This window comes from Pleurodeles waltl, chromosome 7 (assembly GCF_031143425.1).
Source record: "Pleurodeles waltl isolate 20211129_DDA chromosome 7, aPleWal1.hap1.20221129, whole genome shotgun sequence".
Classification (NCBI taxonomy): Eukaryota; Metazoa; Chordata; class Amphibia; order Caudata; family Salamandridae; genus Pleurodeles; species Pleurodeles waltl.
The window spans coordinates 463,131,681-463,153,632 of NC_090446.1; the positions used below are offsets into that span (position 1 = coordinate 463,131,681).

At 48.9% G+C, this 21,952-nt stretch overlaps 1 long non-coding RNA gene across 1 annotated transcript in view; it reads right to left on the reverse strand.

Moving 5' to 3' along the window:
* The window catches only part of LOC138247259 (uncharacterized), a 90,827-nt gene extending 71,468 nt beyond the window's left edge, over positions 1-19,359 (reverse strand). The window contains exon 1 of the long non-coding RNA XR_011194393.1: positions 19,068-19,359. This is a non-coding gene — a long non-coding RNA (uncharacterized lncRNA). The remainder of the gene's footprint in view (positions 1-19,067) is intronic.
* Between the last annotated feature and the right edge of the window lie 2,593 nt (positions 19,360-21,952).

Consider the following 21,952-nt stretch of genomic DNA (forward strand, 5'->3'; position numbering starts at 1 on the left):
GACGTCAACGGTGAGTACTGCACCTACGACACACGGGAGGGGGGGAGGTGGAAAGGTTACGGGCACACACATATGCGACCCCCACCACCCCCCAAGATGTACACACCAATGCAGAGCAACAAGTCACAGTGACACCACCCAAACACCCGTAAAAAATACAATCACATAACCAAATTGAGAATAAATATTTATGAACAAAATAGTCTCAGAAAAGTATTATCAACCATCAAAACTTTCTTCTGATAAACAAATTATTTACACAGCAGTGGATAACTGAAGCAAGTAGTCCTGCACATCTTACGAATCCATCATGTCCGTGGGCCAAAGTGTAGCGAAACAAGGGCAAAGCCCACACAGGAGACCTGAGTCCTTTGGAGAGAACACTGCAGGGGCATCTGGTGACAAAACTACAGGCACCTCAGGGGGAAGGGAAGGGGGGGGCACCACAGCCACATGAGTCCACGACGCCAGATCCACGATGGGCCCACCATGCCCACTGTGCCATCCTGGGGAGTGCAAAGCCACAGTCTCTCAAGTCCCTACAGTGGGTGGATTGCCCACTGTGCCATCCTAGGGAGTGCAAAGCCACAGTCTCTCAAGTCCCTACAGTGGGCGGCTTGCCCACTGTGCCATCCTGGGGTGTGCAAAGCCACAGTCCATCAGGTGGATGAATGTCCCCACTGGACAAGGAGGATGCATGGTGGGCACAGTGAACCCTGAACAGTGCCTGACAGGAAGGGCCCAGCGGAGCGGTGCTTGACAGGAAGGGCCCAGCGCAGCGGTGCTTGAGACGGGGGGGCCCAGCGGAGCGGTGCTTGACAGGAAGGGCCCAGCGGAGCGGTGCTTGACAGGAAGGGCCCAGCGGAGCGGTGCTTGACAGGAAGGGCCCAGCGGAGCGGTGCTTGACAGGAAGGGCCCAGCGGAGCGGTGCTTGAGACGGCGGGGCCCAGCGGAGCGGTGCTTGACAGGAAGGGCCCAGCGGAGCGGTGCTTGAGACGGCGGGGCCCAGCGGAGCGGTGCTTGACAGGAAGGGCCCAGCGGAGCGGTGCTTGACAGGAAGGGCCCAGCGGAGCGGTGCTTGAGACGGCGGGGCCCAGCGGAGCGGTGCTTGACAGGAAGGGCCCAGCGGAGCGGTGTTTGACAGGAAGGGCCCAGCGGAGCGGTGCTTGAGACGGCGGGGCCCAGCGGAGCGGTGCTTGACAGGAAGGGCCCAGCGGAGCGGTGCTTGACAGGAAGGGCCCAGCGGAGCGGTGCTTGACAGGAAGGGCCCAGCGGAGCGGTGCTTGACAGGAAGGGCCCAGCGGAGCGGTGCTTGAGACGGCGGGGCCCAGCGGAGCGGTGCTTGACAGGAAGGGCCCAGCGGAGCGGTGCTTGACAGGAAGGGCCCAGCGGAGCGGTGCTTGAGACGGCGGGGCCCAGCGGAGCGGTGCTTGACAGGAAGGGCCCAGCAGAGCGGTGCTTGAGACGGCGGGGCCCTGTTCAGCGGTGCTTGTCTTCACGGTGGGGCCCTCTTCAGCGGTGCTCTTCTGCACGGCGGGGCCCTGTTCAGCGGTGCTTGTCTTCACGGCGGGGCCCTCTTCAGCGGTGCTCTTCTGCACGGCGGGGCCCTGTTCAGCGGTGCTTGTCTTCACGGCGGGGCCCTCTTCAGCGGTGCTCTTCTGCACGGCGGGGCCCTGTTCAGCGGTGCTTGTCTTCACGGCGGGGCCCTGTTCAGCGGTGCTCTTCTGCACGGCGGGGCCCTGTTCAGCGGTGCTTGTCTTCACGGCGGGGCCCTGTTCAGCGGTGCTCTTCTGCACGGCGGGGCCCTGTTCAGCGGTGCTTGTCTTCACGGCGGGGCCCTCTTCAGCGGTGCTCTTCTGCACGGCGGGGCCCTGTTCAGCGGTGCTTGTCTTCACGGCGGGCCCTCTTCAGCGGTGCTCTTCTGCACGGCGGGGCCCTGTTCAGCGGTGCTTGTCTTCACGGCGGGGCCCTCTTCAGCGGTGCTCTTCCAGTCAGTGTAGGGAGTCAGACCTGGCCTGGACAACCTGCTCACTCGCCCTCCGAACGTGCAGTGTCAGGCCCCTTCGGAGACGGAGTCCTGGGCCCTTTGGTGTCGTCCCCTGCAGCCGGGATGGGGCGTGTGGGGCCCTCCTGCTCCGCGCTCCTGCTGGCTGGCCTCTCCGCCCTGCTGCCCTTCCGCTCCTTAGATGGGGCTCTCGGGCCCTTGCCTCCCCTGGCTGTTGTGGCAGGTGAAGTGGCCTGAGTCACCTCCTTGGGGGCAGCCGTCTCAGTCCGCTCACGGCGGCCCTTCACTTTCCGGGTCCTCTTGCCTGGGGGGGGCTGCCAGTCCCCTTGCTGCTCAGTGAAGTGTCACTGCCGCCAAAGGGTGGACGCCATATTCCATGCACCACTTGTACCTTGGAAGCTGGGCTGGTGGTGGCTGAGGTGCCTTTGGGACTTTTCCCAGATGGAGGGGGTGGGTCAGGGGAGGGAAAGAGGTCAACATTTGAGAGGTAATATTTCTTTGGACCAGGGTAAAGGGTAGGAGTAGTGGAGATAGAAGTGGAGGAAGAGGATGTGGTTGTAGGAGAGTCAGGTGTGCTGTCCTTGGGTGCAGGTGACTGAGACGTAGGCTGTCGTGAGGTGGTTGGCTGTTGTTTGGGTGTCTGCCTGCGTTTATGTGTCTTGGAAGAGGGGGTGACAGACACAGTGGGAGAGCACACAGGGGACGTGTACATGGCAGTGGGGGTGGTGACTGCACGTGTGAGGACTGTAGTGGAGGGTGTGCTGGTGATGGAAGAACTGGCTGATGTTGGTGTGCATGCAGGTGTGAGTGTAGACGTCACAGGGAGGGAGGAGGGAGATGAGGAGGAGGGGGGGGACACAGAGGTGGTAGTGACTGTTGGTATGTCTGCAACTGGGTGTTGCTTGGGTGAATGCTTGTGTGTTCTGTGGTGCTTATGTTTGGATGAGCTGGCCTTGGGTGTTGAGGTGTGTGCAGGCTGGTCAGATGGTGTGGATGGGATAGGCTGAGGAACAGGAGACAGAGAAAGGCTGGAGGCAGTTAGAAGAGGGAGACTGGAGACAGGGACAATGGCTGCCGTCAGTGCTGAGGCCAGAGAAGTGAAAGCTCGTTGATGGGCAGCCTGACCCGAATGAATGCCCTCCAGGTAGGCATTGCTCTGTTGCACCTCCGTTTGCACCCCCTGGATGGCATTCAAAAGGGTAGTCTGCCCAACAATGAGCGTCCTCACGAGGTCAATGAGCTCCGCACTGAGGGCAGCAGGGGTAACAGAGGCAGGGGCTGAGGTGCCTGGGGCGAAGGAGACGCGCGCCTTCCTGGGCGAACGGGCACGGAGCGAAGACTGAGGGGCTGCTGAGAGGGCGGTGCTGGTGCGCTGGGTGGCGGCTGTACCTGTTGTTGCTTGGGGCACAGATGTTGCCGCCCCCGCTAGGGAGCTCCCAAACGAGGACGTGTCCGTGTCGCTGGTGTCTCCACCGGCCCCCGTTGTGGTGCTCCCCTCGCCCTCTGGATCACTGGTGCCGTCGGTGTCTGTGTCAGTGCCCACCAGGGCCTGGTGACCTGCAGCTCCCTCGTGCTCCGACGCCAATTCTCCTCCGCCTGATGATGCTAATGCACAAGAAACAAAGAATAAGGGTGGGGGGAGAAAGAAAACAAAGTTGAGTGCATGCCTTGTCAATAGCCTTGGCGGAGAGGACAGACACAGGTGCCTCATGCACTAAGCCGCGAACTTGGGGTACACTACTCTGTACTTCTGACTAGGCCAACAGGTCGAGGGACAACAGACGCGCTCATGGGTGATGTTGGACCATGGATAGCTGCACTTGGCACCCTACAGAGGTGGTGGGCGGGGGCACAGGGCCATGTCTAAGGGAGGGGACTACACTAAAGAAAGCGCCCTGGCCTACTGTCACCCACAGCCCTCCTCCCCCACCCAGACGCCTCCACTGCGCGTATAGATAGGAGAATGTGCTGATACTCACCCCCTTGTGTCTGCTGTGATGTCCTCAAGCGCCCATCCAAATCAGGGTAGGCCACCGCCAGGATCCGGGACATCAGGGGGGTCAGGGTACGACTGGCACCCCTCCTAGGTCGGGAGGCCATCCCCAGCAGTGACTCGGCGGTCTTTCGGGTTCCGCGGCGGATGTCCTCCCACCTCTTCCGACAGTGGGTGCCCCGTCTGGTGTAGACCCCCAGGGCCCGGACTTCCTTGGCGATGGCACGCCAAATATCGATTTTCTGATGGGCGCTCACCTGTTTGACATGTACAGGGTGGGAAAGAGAAAACGTCACATTTCTGCATGTTTGGAGTACATGCCCCCCCTCCCCACCCTTGCCATGTGGCCCATACTCTCATCAGTCGTGCGTTGCATTCCTCATTTTCTCCCCACCCCACCAACTGACAGCCACCCCACTCCACACAGGCATTACCCATTCAATGTGCACTCAGTGTACTCACCTGTTGGTCTGGAGGACCGTAGAGTAGCGCATACTGGGGGAGGACCCCGTCCACGAGTTTCTCCAACTCTTCAGACGTGAAGGCAGGGGCCCTTTCCCCAGTCGCAGCAGCCATTGTCACTTCCAGACCGAGTTCACAGCAGCACTTGCAGTATAGGTCCTCTCCTGTGGATGATCAGGTCTCGAGTGATTAAGCAGATAGAAAATGGTGGTCACACCCGCGGCGGTGCGTACCGCGGCGGTGCGTACCGCGACCGCCGGCGCACATCGTCATTGGCTCCTGAATCACATAGGGTTCAATGTTAACCAATGCGACTTCGTACAGCGGTCTTCGACCGCCTACCGCCACGGTGTGCCACGCCAGCGCATTGACCTCACATCCCATTGTCCCAGTTTAGAGGTCAGGCAGCCGCCATTTCAAGGGCCCACATGGCTTAAATTCTACTGCGTCACACAGGCCTAGGCCTTGCATTTGCACACATACAAACATAGCAGTCAAAACATATTCGTGTACTGTGCAAGCTGTGTTGTACGTACCTGTGAGTTGATTGACTCAGTGCTCCATGTTGTCCTTCCTAGGCACCGTCCGCAGGGACTTGCGAGGAGAAGGAGGAATCCTCCCGTGTACCGGCCGCTGGTTGACCTGTCGACAATGGAAGAACGCCATATAATACTCCGATACCGACTTGACCGAGCCACTATACATGAACTGTGTGCCCAGCTGGAGCCAGACCTGATGTCACCCATCCGCCAACCCACAGGAATTCCCCCTCTAGTGCAGGTTCTATCAGTCCTCCATTTCTTTGCAAGTGGCTCATTCCAGACAACAGTGGCCATGTCATCTGGAATGTCTCAGCCTATGTTTTCAAAGATTCTGTCCAGAGTGTTGTCTGCCCTGATGAAACTCATGAGGAGCTACATCATATTCCCAGAAGAGGGTGATTTGGCCACAGTGAAGGGTGATTTCTATGCCCTTGGACATATCCCCAACATCATTGGTGCCATTGATGGGACCCATGTGGCATTAGTACCCCCAAATGACGATGAACAGGTGTACAGAAATAGGAAGAATTACCATTCTATGAATGTGCAGGTTGTCTGTTTGGCAGACCAGTACATCTCCCATGTAAATGCCAAGTTCCCTGGGTCAGTGCATGACGCGTATGTTATGCGTAATAGCAGCGTCCCCTATGTGATGGAACAGCTACAGAGACAGCGTGTGTGGCTAATCGGTGACTCTGGTTACCCCAACCTGCCGTGGCTATTGACCCCAGTGAGGAATCCCAGGACCAGGGCAGAGGAACGGTACAATGAGGCCCATGGGCGTACTAGGAGGGTCATTGAAAGGACCTTCGGCCTCCTGAAGGCCAGGTTTAGGTGCCTGCATATGACAGGTGGATCCCTAATGTACCCACCAAAGAAGGTGTGCCACATCATCGTGGCCTGCTGTATGCTTCACAACCTGGCTTTGCGACGCCAGGTGCCTTTCCTGCAGGAGGATGGTCCAGATGGTGGTGTCGTAGAAGCCGTGGAGCCTGTGGAGAGTGAAGAGGAGGAAGACGACGGTGAGGAAACAGACAACAGGGAAGCTGTCATACAACAGTATTTTCAGTAGCACACAGGTAAGGTTCAGCCACGCCATTTCCCAGTTACTTAGAGCCTCATGCATCTCAACTTTATGTATTCCCCCCCAGCTCTTTTAAATAACATATTCTTTTTCCCTTCCCTTCTCAGTGCTTAATGACTCATAGCCCGACTTCTGCTTGGTTTGGCCATGTACTACAGCGTATTGACATTGGTATGTTGTCATCACTAACTGACATCACATATTGTGAACTGTTATGTGTTGTACGATTTTTTGAGAATACAGCATGACTCCAAACGGTTTTCTGTGCAATAATGGTTTTATTTTGTGTGCTTAGATAATGGTACATTATATGATGACGGTGATGGGTGGGGGTGGAGTGATGTCCATGGCAGAGTCCAGTTCTCAGTCTGACAGGTCTATTGTCCATATGCCTGTGGAAGGATGGAGCAGGGGCTGTTTTAGTTTGGACAGGGTGGCAATGTGGGACAGTGGGATGACTTCTGGGGGTATCTCATGCTGGCGGTGGTCTTGGCATGCTACTCTGGTTTTTTTTTGGGTCTTAGGCTCCTCTTGCGGGGTGGTTGTTCTTCAGCAGGAGGTGGGGTTCTTCTAGCCTGTCGTTGTGTGTGGGCCTCCTGTCCACTAGCGCCGGCGGAGGTGGTAGGCTGCTCCTGGCTAGTGACAGTGGCCCTGTGTGGTGCCACATGGTCCCGCAACGTGTCTTCTATCCTGTTGAGGGCCTGGACCATGCTCCCCATGGCGGTAGCGATGGTGGTGAGTTGGTTGCTGAACCCCATGTAGCGTTCTTCCTGCTGTGCCTGTATCTCGGTGAACCTGGCCAGTACCGTCGCCATCGTCTCTTGGGAGTGGTGGTATGCTCCCATGATGGTAGTGAGGGCCTCTTGGAGAGTGGGTTCCCTGGGCCTCTCCTCCCCCCCCTGTCGCACGGCAGCCCTCCGAGTTGCCCTGTTTGCCTGGGCCTCTGTCCCCTGGACGGTGTGCCCACTACCACTGCCCCCAGGTCCCTGTTGTTGTTGGGGTGTTGGGTTAGCCTGGGTGCCCTGTAGTGGCAGACACACCGCTGCTTGACCTGTCCTAGAGACAGAGGCATGGGCCCGCTGGGTGGGAGCTGTGCTGTTGTTCCCAGGGGGGTTTGGGTCTGCTGTGGCCTGTGTCTGTGTTTGGGGAACCCACTGCCCAGAGGTCCCCGATGGTCCGGGCTGGTCATCAGGTTCCAGGTCGCCAGAGCTGCTGTCCTCACTGGGGGCCTGTTCCGGGGGTGGGATGGACATTTGAGGACCCTCCTGACCGGTGTGTTGGCGTTCGGGTCCTGCATGGGGTGAGAGAGTATGGTTATTGTTTCTGTGTGTGAAAAAGCGTGCAAATTATGGGTGCCCTTGTCCCCCAGTGCAGGCATTCCCTTGTGGGTGGTGTTGTGAGGGTGGTTTGTGGGGGGGATGGGTATGTGCAGTGGTCATGCTTAGGTAATGGGTGTCCAATGTTTGTGGTGGCATGCAAGGGTTGGTGAGGGGTTGGGTGGGTTGTGCTAGGGATACATTCTCAGGGATGATGTGTGATGGTGGGTTGGGGGTGAGGGTGGGGGTGTGGGTTGGCATGCTGGTGGGGTGGGGGGGATGAAGTATATGAGATAGGACTTACCAGAGTCCATTCCTCCAGGTACTCCAGCGAGGCCCTCAGGATGCAGGATGTTTAATACTTCTTGCTCCCATGCTGTGAATTCTGGTGGGGTGGGTGGGGGTCCTCCGCCAGTCTTCTGCACCGCGATGTTGTGTCGCGACACCATCAAGCGCACCTTCCCCCGTAGGTCGTTCCATCGTTTGCGGATGTCGTCCCTATTTCTGGGATACTGTTCCACCGCGTTGACCCTGTCCACGATCCGCTGCCATAGCTCCGCCTTCCTTGCTATGGTGGTGTGCTGCACCTGTGACCCGAAGAGCTGGGGTTCCACTCTTAGGATTTCGTCCACCATCACCCTGAGTTCTTGGTCCGTAAAGCGTGGGTGTCTTTGTGGTGCCATGGGGTGGTGTGGATGAGGTGTGGGGTGGTGTATGTGGTGATGAGTGTGTTGGTGTGTGGTGCTTTGTGCTACTATGTGGTGTGTGTGATGTTGTAGTGTGCCTCTGTGTGTCTGGCTCTCTATTCTCTGATGTGTCTCTCTCTCCTTCGTCTCTGATTTTTGGTAGTAGGGGTTTGTGGGTGATGTGGGTGTGTGTTTTATATTGTATTGGATGTGTGGGAGTGTTGTTTGTATGTGTATCAGGTGTGTGTATTTCAAATTGTCCAATGTGGTAGTGTTTTGTGAAGGTCTGGGTATTTTGACCGCGGCGGTGTGTACCGCCAATAGACTACCGCGTTTGAAAGACCGCCGCGTGGATTTGTGGATCGTAATGGCATGGGCGTATTTCTGTTGGCGTGGCGGTGGAGGTTTGGTCATCTCCAGTTTATCGCGGGCCGCTGATGTGGCGGACTGCAATGGAGGTCGGATTTTTGGAGGTTTGGCAGTTGTGGGTCAGAATGACCGTGGCGGCTGACCGCGGCCGCGGCGGTATTGTGACAGTCTTCTGACCGGCGGTAAGCGGCTTTTACCGCCGAGGTCAGAATGACCCCCTTAGTGTCATTTTTGCGGTCCGCTTCCTTGGTATGCGTTGTTTTTGAGTCAGGAGGGTAATATGGTGCTACAGGGCTAGCGTAATTTTTTGGATGAGAACGCCTACATTGCATCTCATTGTCGCAATGAGACGCAAGGTGGGTTGACACTTCCTAAAAATGGCGCTAACTCCAATATTTTGATGCTAGACGGGTCTAGCGTCAAAATATAAATATGGAGTTACGTTAGCACCACTTTAGTGTAAAAAATTACGCTAACTTTCCATAAATATGGACCTTAGATTCTAGTCGCCTCTATTTCTGGGTTTGATTGCCCCTACCTTCCCCCATGGGTATTCGATCCAGGCAAAATAACCTACATTTGTTGCTATTGCGCTTGTTCTCCAGCTTAAAATGTCTTGTAACAGGATATGCAGGATCCTTCGTGTTTAAAGCACACATATGTTGGAGTACCCGTTTCTTTACTGGGAGTGTTGTACTGCCTACCTAGCATTTGTAGCAGGGACACACTAAACAATATACTGTGTAATCTAAATTGCAGTTCAAATGCTTGATTCTGCCCTTTGTTTTTGGTCCTGGAACATCCTGTTCTCGGACCTTGTCACTGTATTTGCAAGCTTTACAGTGTAGACATGGATAAAACCCTTCCACATCACCTCGTTGCTGTTCATGCTTCACAAAATGGCCTTGGACTAAATAATCTTTCAAAGAGGTACCCCTCCTGTATGTCACTAGTGGCCGTGTGGAATCTTATCTCTTATAACACTGCCAGCTTGTAGTATCTGCCAGTTTTTCTTTAGGATACCATAAATCGGGGGGAGTTCTGGAGACTCCCATAATCATTCTAATCTGATTTTCTACAGGCTCTCTTTGCTTATCTGCAAAAAGTTCTTGTGTCTTTACTTGGACCTTCGACCTGGCACTGGAGAGAACAGATTGAGAATAGCTTCTAGTTGTAAACCTATCTAGTGCATCCGCTTCTGCCTAATCCTCTTCTCTTGTGCAGTTACGTATAAAATGCAGCAATTCCCCATAAGCCATAAGGGATGCTGCATTTAATACTGTGTGAGTGGGAACTCTTGTCATGCACCAGGGAAGAGGCATGCCCTCTTTCTCTGTGTGCTGCAGAAATAAAGGCATTTCTCCTTGCTAAGCCTCACCTGAGAAACTGTAGCATTTTGGCGCATTCCCAGGTCTACCACTTTTGGTAAATCTGGGAATGTGTCACAATCCATGAGTGTTTTGTGGGAACACCCGTGCAACACCCATGCACCTCCTCCCTGGGACAGAGTGTCACAACACAGCGATTTGTGCTGCATTGCATTACTCCTTATTCATTAAGCCTTTCAGGGTCACGCAAGGGGGCCTTGCGTGGCTTGATAAATCTCATTTTGGGCTTGTGTCACACATGCACCATGTTGCATGGTGCAAGAGCAACGCACCCCCACTCATATATTTGGCCTTCAGTCCTTTAGATCTTTTGTGGTCCGCTTTTCAAGTACAACTCTGAAACTACCCTTTCCTAGCATATCCAGAAATATTTCCATTATCCGGTCTAGGGTATTGCCTGCTGTCAACCCACTATAGGTCGACATGCCACATGCTCAAGTCCTTCTGTACTCTGTCCATCATTCTTATCTGTTGGTATGGCGTTATGTTCCATTCAATGAAAATGCTAACTGTCTCCTGAATGCTCCATGCAGGGGTCATCACCTTGCACACAAAGTTAGGAGGCCTCCTGAGTTGTATGAAGAGTATGTTGCACTCCATCCTGTTTAGCAACTGTACCATCATCTCCTGCAAAGCATGCAATTAGTCAAAAGCCAAGCGCTACCCCATTTCCACGATGTTGAGCTCAGAGCCTAAAAAGGTCGAGCATGTGGCAGGGCTTTCCACTTTTTCCTCTGCCAACCTCTCTCTCTGCCCTCCTCCGGGGTGTGACTCCCTGGAAAATGCTGTATGGGCAGTGCCACTCACTGTATGAGTCGCAGCACTTCTTCAACCTAAGCTTTTGCTGCATTCATGCTCCTCCATGAGTAAATCTGTTCCTCAAATCTAAGCCATGTGAGCCCTCTCAAACAGGATGTCAGTTGTCCTTATCACATCCATATATTTCCATAATCCTACACTTTCTTCTGGCATCCTGCATCAATTTTGAATACGGTCATCCATGTGTCAATGTTTGTGGGTCTCACGAAAGCTTCAATAATTCTCTTTTGTCTGTTTCGGATCGCTCTGTGCACCTCATTTCTCTATGTTGTAACCTAAACTGAGCTACATACTCATTGCCATCGCCTTTTTTTTGTACTTGACAATAAATGGCTAGCCAGTGCATCTCTAAATACCAAATAACGAAGCCTCTTCCCCCTTCAATTTCATCTACTGTTTTTTTCTCCTCCCTCTTGTCTAGTCATCATACTTTAGTCCATTACATCTCGTTTATCTATCTCCAAATCTGGTGTGTCTTTGTACTTGTCACTCTTCCCCCTGTGTCCCACATGCCACTGTGCCTTTATTCCTCATGCCTCGTTCCCTCCGTTTTTTCTCTTGCAAGTTTCTTAATTGTCCATCAGATACTTCTCACAGAACTCAAACAATGTCCTCTGCCATTCAAGCCATCTCTCTGGTTCTCTGTTTTCTCTCACCCCCCCCCTTCTGCCTCTGTTGTCTCTTTAAAACACATCTCAGTGTCCCTTCCCCTACCAACATTCTTCCTCATACTCCCTTTGTCATCCTGACAACTCTCTGTGCCTTGCCACCTTGTTGTAATCTTGAAGCACTTGAATGCCCCTTGCCTAAAGGGATGGAGTTTTTGACCAACTTGGTGAAGGAGAATACAGTCCTCTGGGACCACAGCAAGGCAATTTCCTGCAGTGCGATGCGGGAAAGGGAGAGAGCAGAAATGTGCCCATCTACTGCGCCATGATGCAAATGTGCCTGCGCTACGGCAGGATAGTTTTTTTACAAGAAAGGATACCTTCATACATAATTCAGAACACATGAAGAGAGGAATTAATGAGGAGAAATAAATATTGTCCTTGTCACACCTCTCTCAAGTAGATGCACTATTTTGGTGGAAATCCAGGTTTACAGACTTTAGTAAATCAGGGTTTGCATAAATATATTTGGGTATATGTATGGGAATACCCATGCCCCACCCATGTAACGCCTACCTGATGCAGTGTAAGACAAGGCAGCACAAGTAGATGCTTTGCATTACTCTGCACCTAAAAAGTGATGTAGAGCCACACAAATCTCGATTTGCGTAGCTTTGTAAATGTCACTTTAATATGTTTGCTGTCTTGCATCGACATGCGTGACACAAGGGAATCCAGGAGCATAGCAAATATGGCCTTCATTTTTAAAGTTATTACCAGCTTCCTCTGACTCAACCTATTCGAGATAGCAGAAAAGGCTCTATACCTTCAGTGAAGGTAATTACACATATTAGCAAAACAATGGTCTGGGAGAGCCCATGTCTCAATAGCACTCTCTTTTAAGAAAGGCAGGTTAAAGCACCTTACTTGCTTGCTGCACTTCAGTTTTGGGCATGTAGCATGGAGCAAGAATTGAAGGTTGGAGAAGCCAGCTTTGGAAGTGGCTGGTGCCAATGTGGGGAGTGTGCGGTGACAGTGGGTGAGTGGGTGAGTGGGTGACGCCCTCCTAAGAAAATCAGAATACTTTTCTCAGATAGAAAACTCAAAACAAACAAATAAGACAGATTCCACCAAACAAGGAGACAGAGAAGGGATCGCAATGGAACCAAACAGTTCTGAACAAAAAAAGTGTGTGACGCTAATCGGACGTATGAGCAATCAAATAGTGAAGCCAATTCAGTGATGAATGGATGCCAAGAAAAGCGGTCCTAAAGCATAGATGTTGTATACCACTTTTCAGCACCTAGTCTTCCTCAATCTCCATTCTATCCCTAGTAGACCTAGTTGATCCTTAAATTAATATGAAGCGCCTCAGTACCTGACTCCCAACCATGCCTGGACATTCTGCTGTTAAAATTCTGACAAATATTTTTTACACCAAATCCAAGAGCTACTTTCAAGCAGATCTCATGAAAGGAACACAAGCGCAAAGTTCAATAAAGATAAAGATTTATCCATAAATAGAATAACATAAAGGCCCTCATTAAGGACTTGGTGGTCGAGACCGCCATGCCGGTGGCGGCGGAAATTACCGCCACCGGCATGGCGGTCACGACCACCATATAATGAGCACAGTGGGGACCGCCACAGGTGGTCTCACCCGCCATGGAAAGGCTGGCAGAAGGGGTGCTCCGGGGCCTCTCTGAGGTCCCCTGCACTGCCCATGCACTTGGGATGGGCAGTGCAGGGGCCCCCGTGCAGAGCCCTGTCACGCAGGATCTGCGCAACGGGTTCTGCTGCACATGCCGCACATCGACATTGACGACGGCTCCATGTGGGGCCTTCCGCAATGTCCCAGCCCATCATTCCACTAGGCCGGCTGGCGGAAACACATTTTTATGATTTCACTCCTAAATCCGATTATGAGAGGGTTAGTCACCACGCACATGCAGATGATTTGACTATTTTATCAGTGACTCAAGTGGGCCTACAAATTCAGTTAAATAGTTTGAACAAACACAATAGGCTTAATAGCCTCAATATAAATTTATCTAAAACCGAAAACCATGTTTTTTCAATGTTTTAAACCAGAATATATAAGGGCCATGAATGCCCCCCCAATTGAATATTTTAGTAATTATGCTTATTTAGTTTTCTAAGTTGACCATAGACTGAATTGTTATGCACATGTTAATAAATAAGCTACAAGATGTATGGGTCTTGGTAATGTTATCAAGCATTTTGCCAATAATTCCAGTTGATGTACAGTCGGCCCCATTATCAAGGCTGCAGATTTTTAACTAATCCCAGTATTGTTATATTGAGCAATACTTCTCTCACCATGCATAATTCACAATTTGACAATACTTCTCTAGATGCTTTTTTTACTGTGTCCTCATAATATTCCACTCCTGCATGTGGGAGCCATGGGTGTGCATTCCTGGGAAGAGACCCCACAGTATCAACGGGTCTCTGCCTTTCGAAGCACACCACTCCCCTCTCTCCACACTAGACCAATGGCAGTTATTAAGTGCCCGGAGGATCCATACACCCTTCCCAAGTAATCTCATGCTCGGACATAACCTTGTGGAAAAAGGGGAACTTAATCATCAGACTCTTTCAGCAGGGCCAACGTACCCCAGGAAAGCTTATTACTTGACAACCATTCTCCTAAATAAACCAAAATTCATCTCTTTTACTAGGAGGACCGATGAGTTCCAAACCACACAAGTGATTAATCAACATCAGCCATTCCTGAACTGTAGGGGGTGATGACAGAACCCATTTTAAACAAATTTCTCGCCTTGCCAAAAGCATCAACACAAACAACAAATGCATGTGATGCCTGGGAAGCTTTATTTCCTGAGTGTCTTTTTTAAATATCTCAAAAATGATCATCGGAAGGCTTACCCCCACTTCTGGATTTATTACTTCCTTGAGTACCTTTTCAACAGCTTCCCAAAAATCTCCAAGCTTTGGGCACTGCTAAGACATATGAAGATCATTCGCCCTCCCATCTCCACAGCGAGGTCAGCTTTTTTTTGCCTTTCCTAAAGCTGTCAATTTCGCCGGTGACCAATACACCCTATATAATGTAAACAAATGATTTTTATTCATAGAAGTAGATTTAACCGTAAACCAAAGTTAGACCACCCTGCTTTCCAAAGACTAACAATATCTAAAGCTAGGAAGTCCTTCCCCCACCTCATCTCTGGAAGAGATAAGTCTTCTTCCGCTGCCTCTAATAGCACCTGATACCACAAAGCAGCCTCTTTATGGCAGATGTCTGTAATAATTTCTCCTCCAAAATACTCTTCCCAGTTCCTTCTTTCTGAAGGGTATTAAACCAACTTGCCACCTGATAATACTTAAACTTAAAAATCATGTTTCCTGCTTGTTCCGTAAATGTGGGCCAAGGTATCAACTTGAAATCCTCTATAATTTGCCCCCATTTTATACCCCATTGGCCTTTATCAGGAGTGATAATTTATCTTAAAGACATTCAGCGGTGCCAGGTGAATCCAAAATGGAGGCCAAACTGCTGTAATAAGCTATCCCTAAGGCGCCTTGAACCTGTGCCAAATCCTTCATGCATCTTTAAGAATCTTCAGGCAAACCTTCTTGAAGTATTTCGGGTGGCCAAATTTATATGAAAAGTAGTCACCCGCTTTCAAGAGATGCTGAGTACTTGCCTTCAAAAGAGAGGTGTAATTCGATCTATCGTTTAAAAGAATCCTCACATTCTTTAACTGGAAGGCAAGATAATATTTGAAGAAATTTGGTGTTGCTATTCCCCCATATTCTTTCTTTCTACATAACTTTTTCCATGCAATATGCACTCCCTTAGATGCCCATACAAACGCAGTCAGGTCCCTCTGTAGTTTTTTACACCAGCACGCCTTAAATTCCATTGGAATTGCATTAAACAGAATGGTACATTTTGGGAGAATAATCATCTTTAAAATGTTAGACTTTCCTATTAGGGACAGGGGAAGACCAGCCCACGTCTTGAGGAGTTTTCTAGTGCCCGCCCAAGCTCTATCAAAGTTAACTTTTTCAACTTCCTCTAAATTAGCCATTATCTGAATCCCCAAGTATCTTATCTCTTGCTTAACTAGTGGGCTATTATAGGCAACATTCCATCACATCATTTCCATTTTCTCCTGATTTACAGAGTAGCCTGACATCTTACCAAATTTCTCTAATGAAGATGAAATACTAGGAAGAGAACCAACCACATCTCTAGTGTAGATCATAAGGTCATCGACGTATAATGCAACTTTCTTTTCCCAACCATTCCTTTGAAAAGGAAGAATGTTGCTATTCTCTCTAATCATTAATGCCAAAGACTAAATATGCAAATTAAAAAGAAGAGGGGATAGTGGACCTGGTCGGTCCCTCGCCCGATCCTGACCTTCTGTGGCAACTTGTCATTAATCAATATTCTAACTGTTGGGTACTCATACAGAGCCTTAATTGCCCTAATAAAAATGTAGGTTTCCATGGTGATCTGCAAAAAAGACCACTTAACCCGGTCCAAAGCTTTGGCTGCATGAAAAGTAAGAACCGCTAAAGGAGCCCCCATCCTGGAGTGCCAAGTCCACTGCGCCCAATAAATTATGAATACGTTTGTGGAGTTGTCTTCCTTTGATGAAACCCTTCTGATCCACGTGCATCAAACTACCGGCTACTCTCTCAAGTCTTTTATATAAAATACATGTATGAAGTTTATGGTCAGAAATCAATAGCGATATAGGTGGGTATGACACACACTGGGCCCAATCTTTCCTATGTTTTAAAATCAGCCTGATTGTGGCTTCATTCCATGATTTTGACACTTCCATACCCTCAAAGAAAACATATTTAAACAGCTCCAACATTATTGGAACTAGCTCATCTCTAAGAAGGCTGTATAGTTCATTTGGAAGGTTATCTGGACACAGTGCTTTTCCCTTCTTCAAACTCTTTATTGCTTCATGCACCTTGTTTTCCTCTATCTTTCTCTCCAGCTGCTACGGTGCAATCTCCTCCAAGCCAGGAAGGTGAATTCCATTAAAAAATCCCCTGATGTGTTCCTCTGAGTCCCTTAAGGCATCTGTATAAAGCGATTGAAAAAAGGAGGTGAAGGCTTCTTCTAGGTCTAATTCCAGCATGTGACCTCAGATCTAATCAATGTAGTATAGTTCCTTGCACAGTCTGTCTTAGTTTTCCAGGCTAAAAGCTTACTACAACCTTCACCATATTCATAGTGCACATACCGACCACTGTCCCATCTTCTCCTGTTTTTCTTTTCTAGAAATGACTCCAGATCTGTTCTAGCCCTCTCCAGTTTGACTTCCAACCATCCCAACTGCTGTTTATCCTCCAACTGATAAGCATTATGCATTAATTCGTTCAAAGTGGATATAACAGACTCAAGACTCTTCAACTGCTCCATCTCCTCCCTGTGCTTATATGCAGCCAGATTAACACGTCTGTCCCTAATATATGCCTTATATGCGTCCCACATAAGCTGTAAAGTGGCAGTTCCATAGTTTGTGGCAAAACCTCTTTAGTGTCATGCTTTAAACCTTCAACAGTCAGTTCATCCAAGAATAAGGCCTGAATTACTGTCCACCTAGGATTAGAGGGCTGTATATTGAAACCAAGGTGTAGCTTTGCCGCTGAATGGTCAAAAAGATGTGCCAGAGCATGCCCCACATAGTTAACCTTTCCGCATAGACTTCTGTGCGCTAAGAAAAATTCTATCCTAGATCGATGACCATACTTTTTATTATTAAATGTGAATCTAGAGCCTTCTCCCCCTTTCCATTACCAAATATCAACTAGGCCAAGATCTACCATTGCCTGCTTCACCCAAGATCTTGTTTTAGGAGAATTAACAGTTCCTCTGGGGCTAGACTTTTCCAAGACAGGAACCAACAATACATTGAAATCTCCTCCCAGTAGGATTGGATATTTAGCTGTTAGTAAATGGTTGTATAAAGCCTGGAAGGGTGCAGGGTAATCTATGTTGGTGCCATAGTATCCTGTTATTGTGAACCAGAACCCATACAGAACTACTTCTACAATCAACCGTCTTCCTTTGGAGTCTGCTGTTACATTGCCCACCATTACCTTTATAGATTTGTTAATAAGGATTGCTACACCTTTAACCACACAAGATTGATTAGTACTTACACTATAACCCACCTAATTAATTTGCTTAAGAGTGTCTTCCCACTCCTCCCGTAATAAATGGGTCTCCTAAAGGATAACCACCTCTTCTTTTATAATTTTAAAAAATTCAAAAATCTTCCTCCTTCTCCCCTTAACCCTGAGGCCATTAACATTCCAAGAGAGATTCTTCAGCTTGACAAACTTGTGTCTAGTCATTACCTATAAAAAAGAAGCCCAATGAACCCCTGCCTGACCTAAATATAGAATAGCTGAGGGCGATTATTTTTGCCATTTTCCCACATGCTCCCACATCTAGTGAAAAAATAACCCGTAGAACTTTTAGAGCCCCCCAACCGCACCCCCTCCCAGGGAACCCTCCAGTCTTTCTTTGGGAGAGACATAAAGTTGCCCCATTTGAGCTCTCTTCTGGAGAGCTCAAGCATGATCCAACGCAATGCCTTAATCTGTTCTACAAAAGCACGGACTTCATTAGGATTCCTAATATTGTTTATCTTGTTATTCCATATAATTACCAAGGTGGCTGGAAACCTCATCTGGACTGTTGCTCCTAAGGACCTAAGTTCCTGCATGTAATTCCCCGCTCCCACTGTCTGTCCAACGTTACCCTTGACATGTCATACCGTATACGAAAAGCCCAATCACCTTTTGAGAATCTGCCCATTTTAAGGGCTTCTGAGAGAATTTTCTCTTGAATGGAATATGTTCCAAAATGTATTAATATTTTCCTTGGGGCTTTCCTTCCAACATTTCTCTTAAAAGGGACTCAATTAATTCTTTGGATGTCTTCTTCCAAATTAAGGTGAGCTAGTCTATGAATAAAATCTCTAATCAAGGAAAGTACATGGCCCTTAATATCTTCTCCTCCCTCCCTCTCTGGGACATTCAGCAGTCTGATATTATTTCTCCTCATACTATTTTCCAAAGTTTCTAATTTATCCTGAAGTACTTTTTCTCCGGTTTTCAGCTGAGAGATATCTTGGCTGTTGGCAAGCACCCGTCTATCTTGTTACTCCACCGCCACTTCTAGTCTTCCCATCCTTTCCGTTAGCATATTTATCTTGCTCTCCAAAGCTTCACATATGTCTCTAATTTCCCTTGGTTACGCTCAGAAACCTCAAACTTCTCTCTAATCTCCTTTGTTAGTGAGCGTAAAAGATTCTGAACAACCGGACTGTGAGGCAGCAGGGGGTCTGGGGATCCTGAAGGAAATGGGTGTGTAGCCTCCATTTGGCCACTGAAAAGTGGTTGAGCTGGGTCTTTGTTACTGTTTTCCAGATCTTGCTCCTTTAAACTTGGACCCCCGAAGAAGAGGGGAAAGCAATAACTTCTTGCAAGGCCTGCGCACCCCTATTCCCTTTAGGAAGAGATTTAAGAAAAGACAAAAGTGACGTAGCCCCCCCTACAACCCTCTAATGAGTGTTTTGAGGGAGGAACTCCTTTTTTTAATTTATATTAGACTGCTGATTCTCTGGGCAGTCACTGGTCTTTAGGGCACTATTAGTCAGCCCACTTCTCTACCTCTCTATCCCCCTCTTGGTGCTTTGAGGGCAGCCCCCTTCCCCTGTTTTCTTAGTGGATGTGGCTCTAATATCTAGTTCAGGAGGACCCACCATACCTTTATGTGGGCTTTGTGCCTGGGAATTTAGGGCTACCAGGGAACCTCCGGAGCCTACACAGGCACAACGACTAACCGGCGTCATATATAACAAATCCTCTGCGCTCTTGAGGCACACCGGTCCCTGGCTCCCATGCACTTCCTTTCTCGATGGAGAATGCCTCTCGTGCGGCTCGCCCGCTGAAAGCTGCAACGGAACAAGTAGCGTCTCCTACGACGCACACTCCAGGCAGCCTCCACCCACACGCCAGCTCCCGAAGCGTTCCTTCCTGGCTCCCTTCCTTCCGCCTCACAGCCGAGTCCGAGGCCAGCTCCGCTCTCCAACCTCAAATGCATGCACTCCAGGTAAGGATTCACGATAATGTTGCTCATAAAATACAAAGTATTGTGCTAGAAAAATCAGGCGTACCTTTATAGCTACAGTCGGCTATCCAGAAACCTGAAAGTTCCCAGCCACGCTCCGTAGCCGGCCGCCATGTTCCCCTCTGAATGCCCATGCTTTTATTGTAAATTAATTTAAAACCCTGAAATCATCATTGTCGGATCCAGATTTAGCTGCGTATTGTTTCATTCATATCATTAGATATCCAATTTGTTAATTTTATCTTTGGTTATCAGAGCTAATAAAAACTCCACGAAAGCCTTGATTTACAAGGAAATTCTTTGCAGCTTTTCTCCTACTCAATTGTTAATGGCAAAATGTAAAACGTATTCAATCAAAGATCAGGTTTATCAAGGCTTGAACTTTCAAGCAGAAACAAAATTAGTCTTTTTATGTTTAAAATGATTATGTACTTGGTTGGGACACTGTAATTATGATGAAAAATTAAGGATATGGCTGAGGATGAGTTAAATATGCAGTATCATTAATAAACATTGCTTGGGGGGTGCTTTCCCCTAGGGCAGATGTGAGCATTAACATCCCTCAAGATGTAACACATGTGCAGGTTCTAGAAGGGCAAGTTAACATTTCAAGTTGTTGTTCAGCTTCCAATTTATTGGAGTGTTAGTGGTGTCTGTTACATAAATGTTGTACGCTTTTGGGGAGTGGCTGAAGTACCTGCCATACTTAGTACTCAACACCAGTGGCATTTTGGCAATGATACACAATTACCTTGCCACCTGTCACCGAACCAGCAGTGATTGTGGTATGGTAATGTGGTGGTGCACTTGCTGTTGATGCATCTTAGTACCTGAAGCAAAAACCAGGATTGGTTTGCCTGTAAAATGCTAGCTGTGTCTCTGTAGTCCTCTGACATGGTGTGCCATTGGACATGTTCCCTGTGGGTGTATGCTTCTGAACTGGTATTTTGCAAATCAGTTTGGCATTTCGGTAGGTAAATGCATCTAATGGATGTGCTACGTTAGGTGGTGCACTAACATTTTATATTTCCCCATTTTCCCTTTGTGTTGGTAATGTTATTCCCTGAATTCATTGATTTCTATGTGATTTCTTTACAGCACCTTTGACTGTATGTGTGTGCTGTGTGACGTATTTCAGGGCTCACCTGAACTAAGTACTATTTGATTAAATGCAGGTGAAACAAGTGAATTGCAACTAAGACTTTTTTGTAGGTAAGTTTTTGTATTTCAAGGTCCCTCCTTGTATCCCATTTTACTACTCCTGGAACTTAGTTATAGATATTATGTATTTTCCAGTCACTTGACCTTGCCACTTCCACATTTACATCTTAAATGTATAGATAGCTGTAGGCACTCAAGGCAGAGAACTCTGTGTATGAGAAATGTGACAAGTGTAGGCCTAGGTCGACACGTACCTTGGTGAATTGCAGTTTTTGTATGCGAAGTAGTACTGAAGCAGTAGTACTATACAAACTCATTCATTGTCCCTGAAATCTGTGAGATACATATAAGAGACCAAGTGTAACATATGTGACTAGTTTTACAAGCTTCAACCAAGAACATAAAGTATGGCATGTTCCATGGGTTCTATTTTATGTTGGAATTGTGGGTCACGTAGAACACAACAGAAACCAAATATAGGCCTTCATTATGAATATTGGCGGCTGAGACCGCTATGCCGGTGGTGGCGTTAATGACGGCCACCGGCATGGCGGTCTCAGCCACCAAATAATGAAGGCTGTGGGGACCGCCACAGGCAGCCTTCCACCACTGACAGGCTACCGCCGACAGGCAGCTTGACAATGGCGGAAATCATTATCCGACAGGGCAGCACTGCCCTCCTGATAATGATCCCTTTTCCTCCAGCCTTTCCCTGTTGAAAGGGGTGCTCCGGGGCCCACGTGCAGTGCCCCGTCGTGCAGGTCACTGCCCGATTTACGGCACCCGCCGCACAGCTACCGACAATGTCCCAGCCCTGCATTCTGCTGGGCTGGCGGGCGGAAACATTGTTCCTCCCGCCGGCCCAGCAGAATGTTGTTTATTTGGCCGGCAGGGTCTCGAGGGGGCTGGCGGTCAGTGAAATGACCACCAGCATGAACACGGTGGTAAACACCGCCGTGTTCATAATGACCCCCATAGACAGACTCACAGAAAAACCTATGCACACGTGACTAGTGTATAAGGTCAAACATCTGATATAAAAACTAGGGGTTTGTTTGTAAGACTAGAAACCCGATGCAAGGAACATTTTTAATAGAACAGCTACTCTATCATTTAAGCAGTATCACTGTAAAGATGACATGATGAGGCAGTGTGGTGTCCGTTATAATTTTGTGGTGTCAAATACTGTAATTGCTTGGTAAAATATAACCTATTTCCACAGGGAAAAAAAAAATTCTTCATGGAATGGGATGCTCCTTGTATGAAAAAAAGTGTGGCCCACAATTTTCCACCTGGCTTGGAAAAATGTAGCTCTTCAATGCAATCTAATCAAGCCAGATTATAAAATGGAAGATAAATGC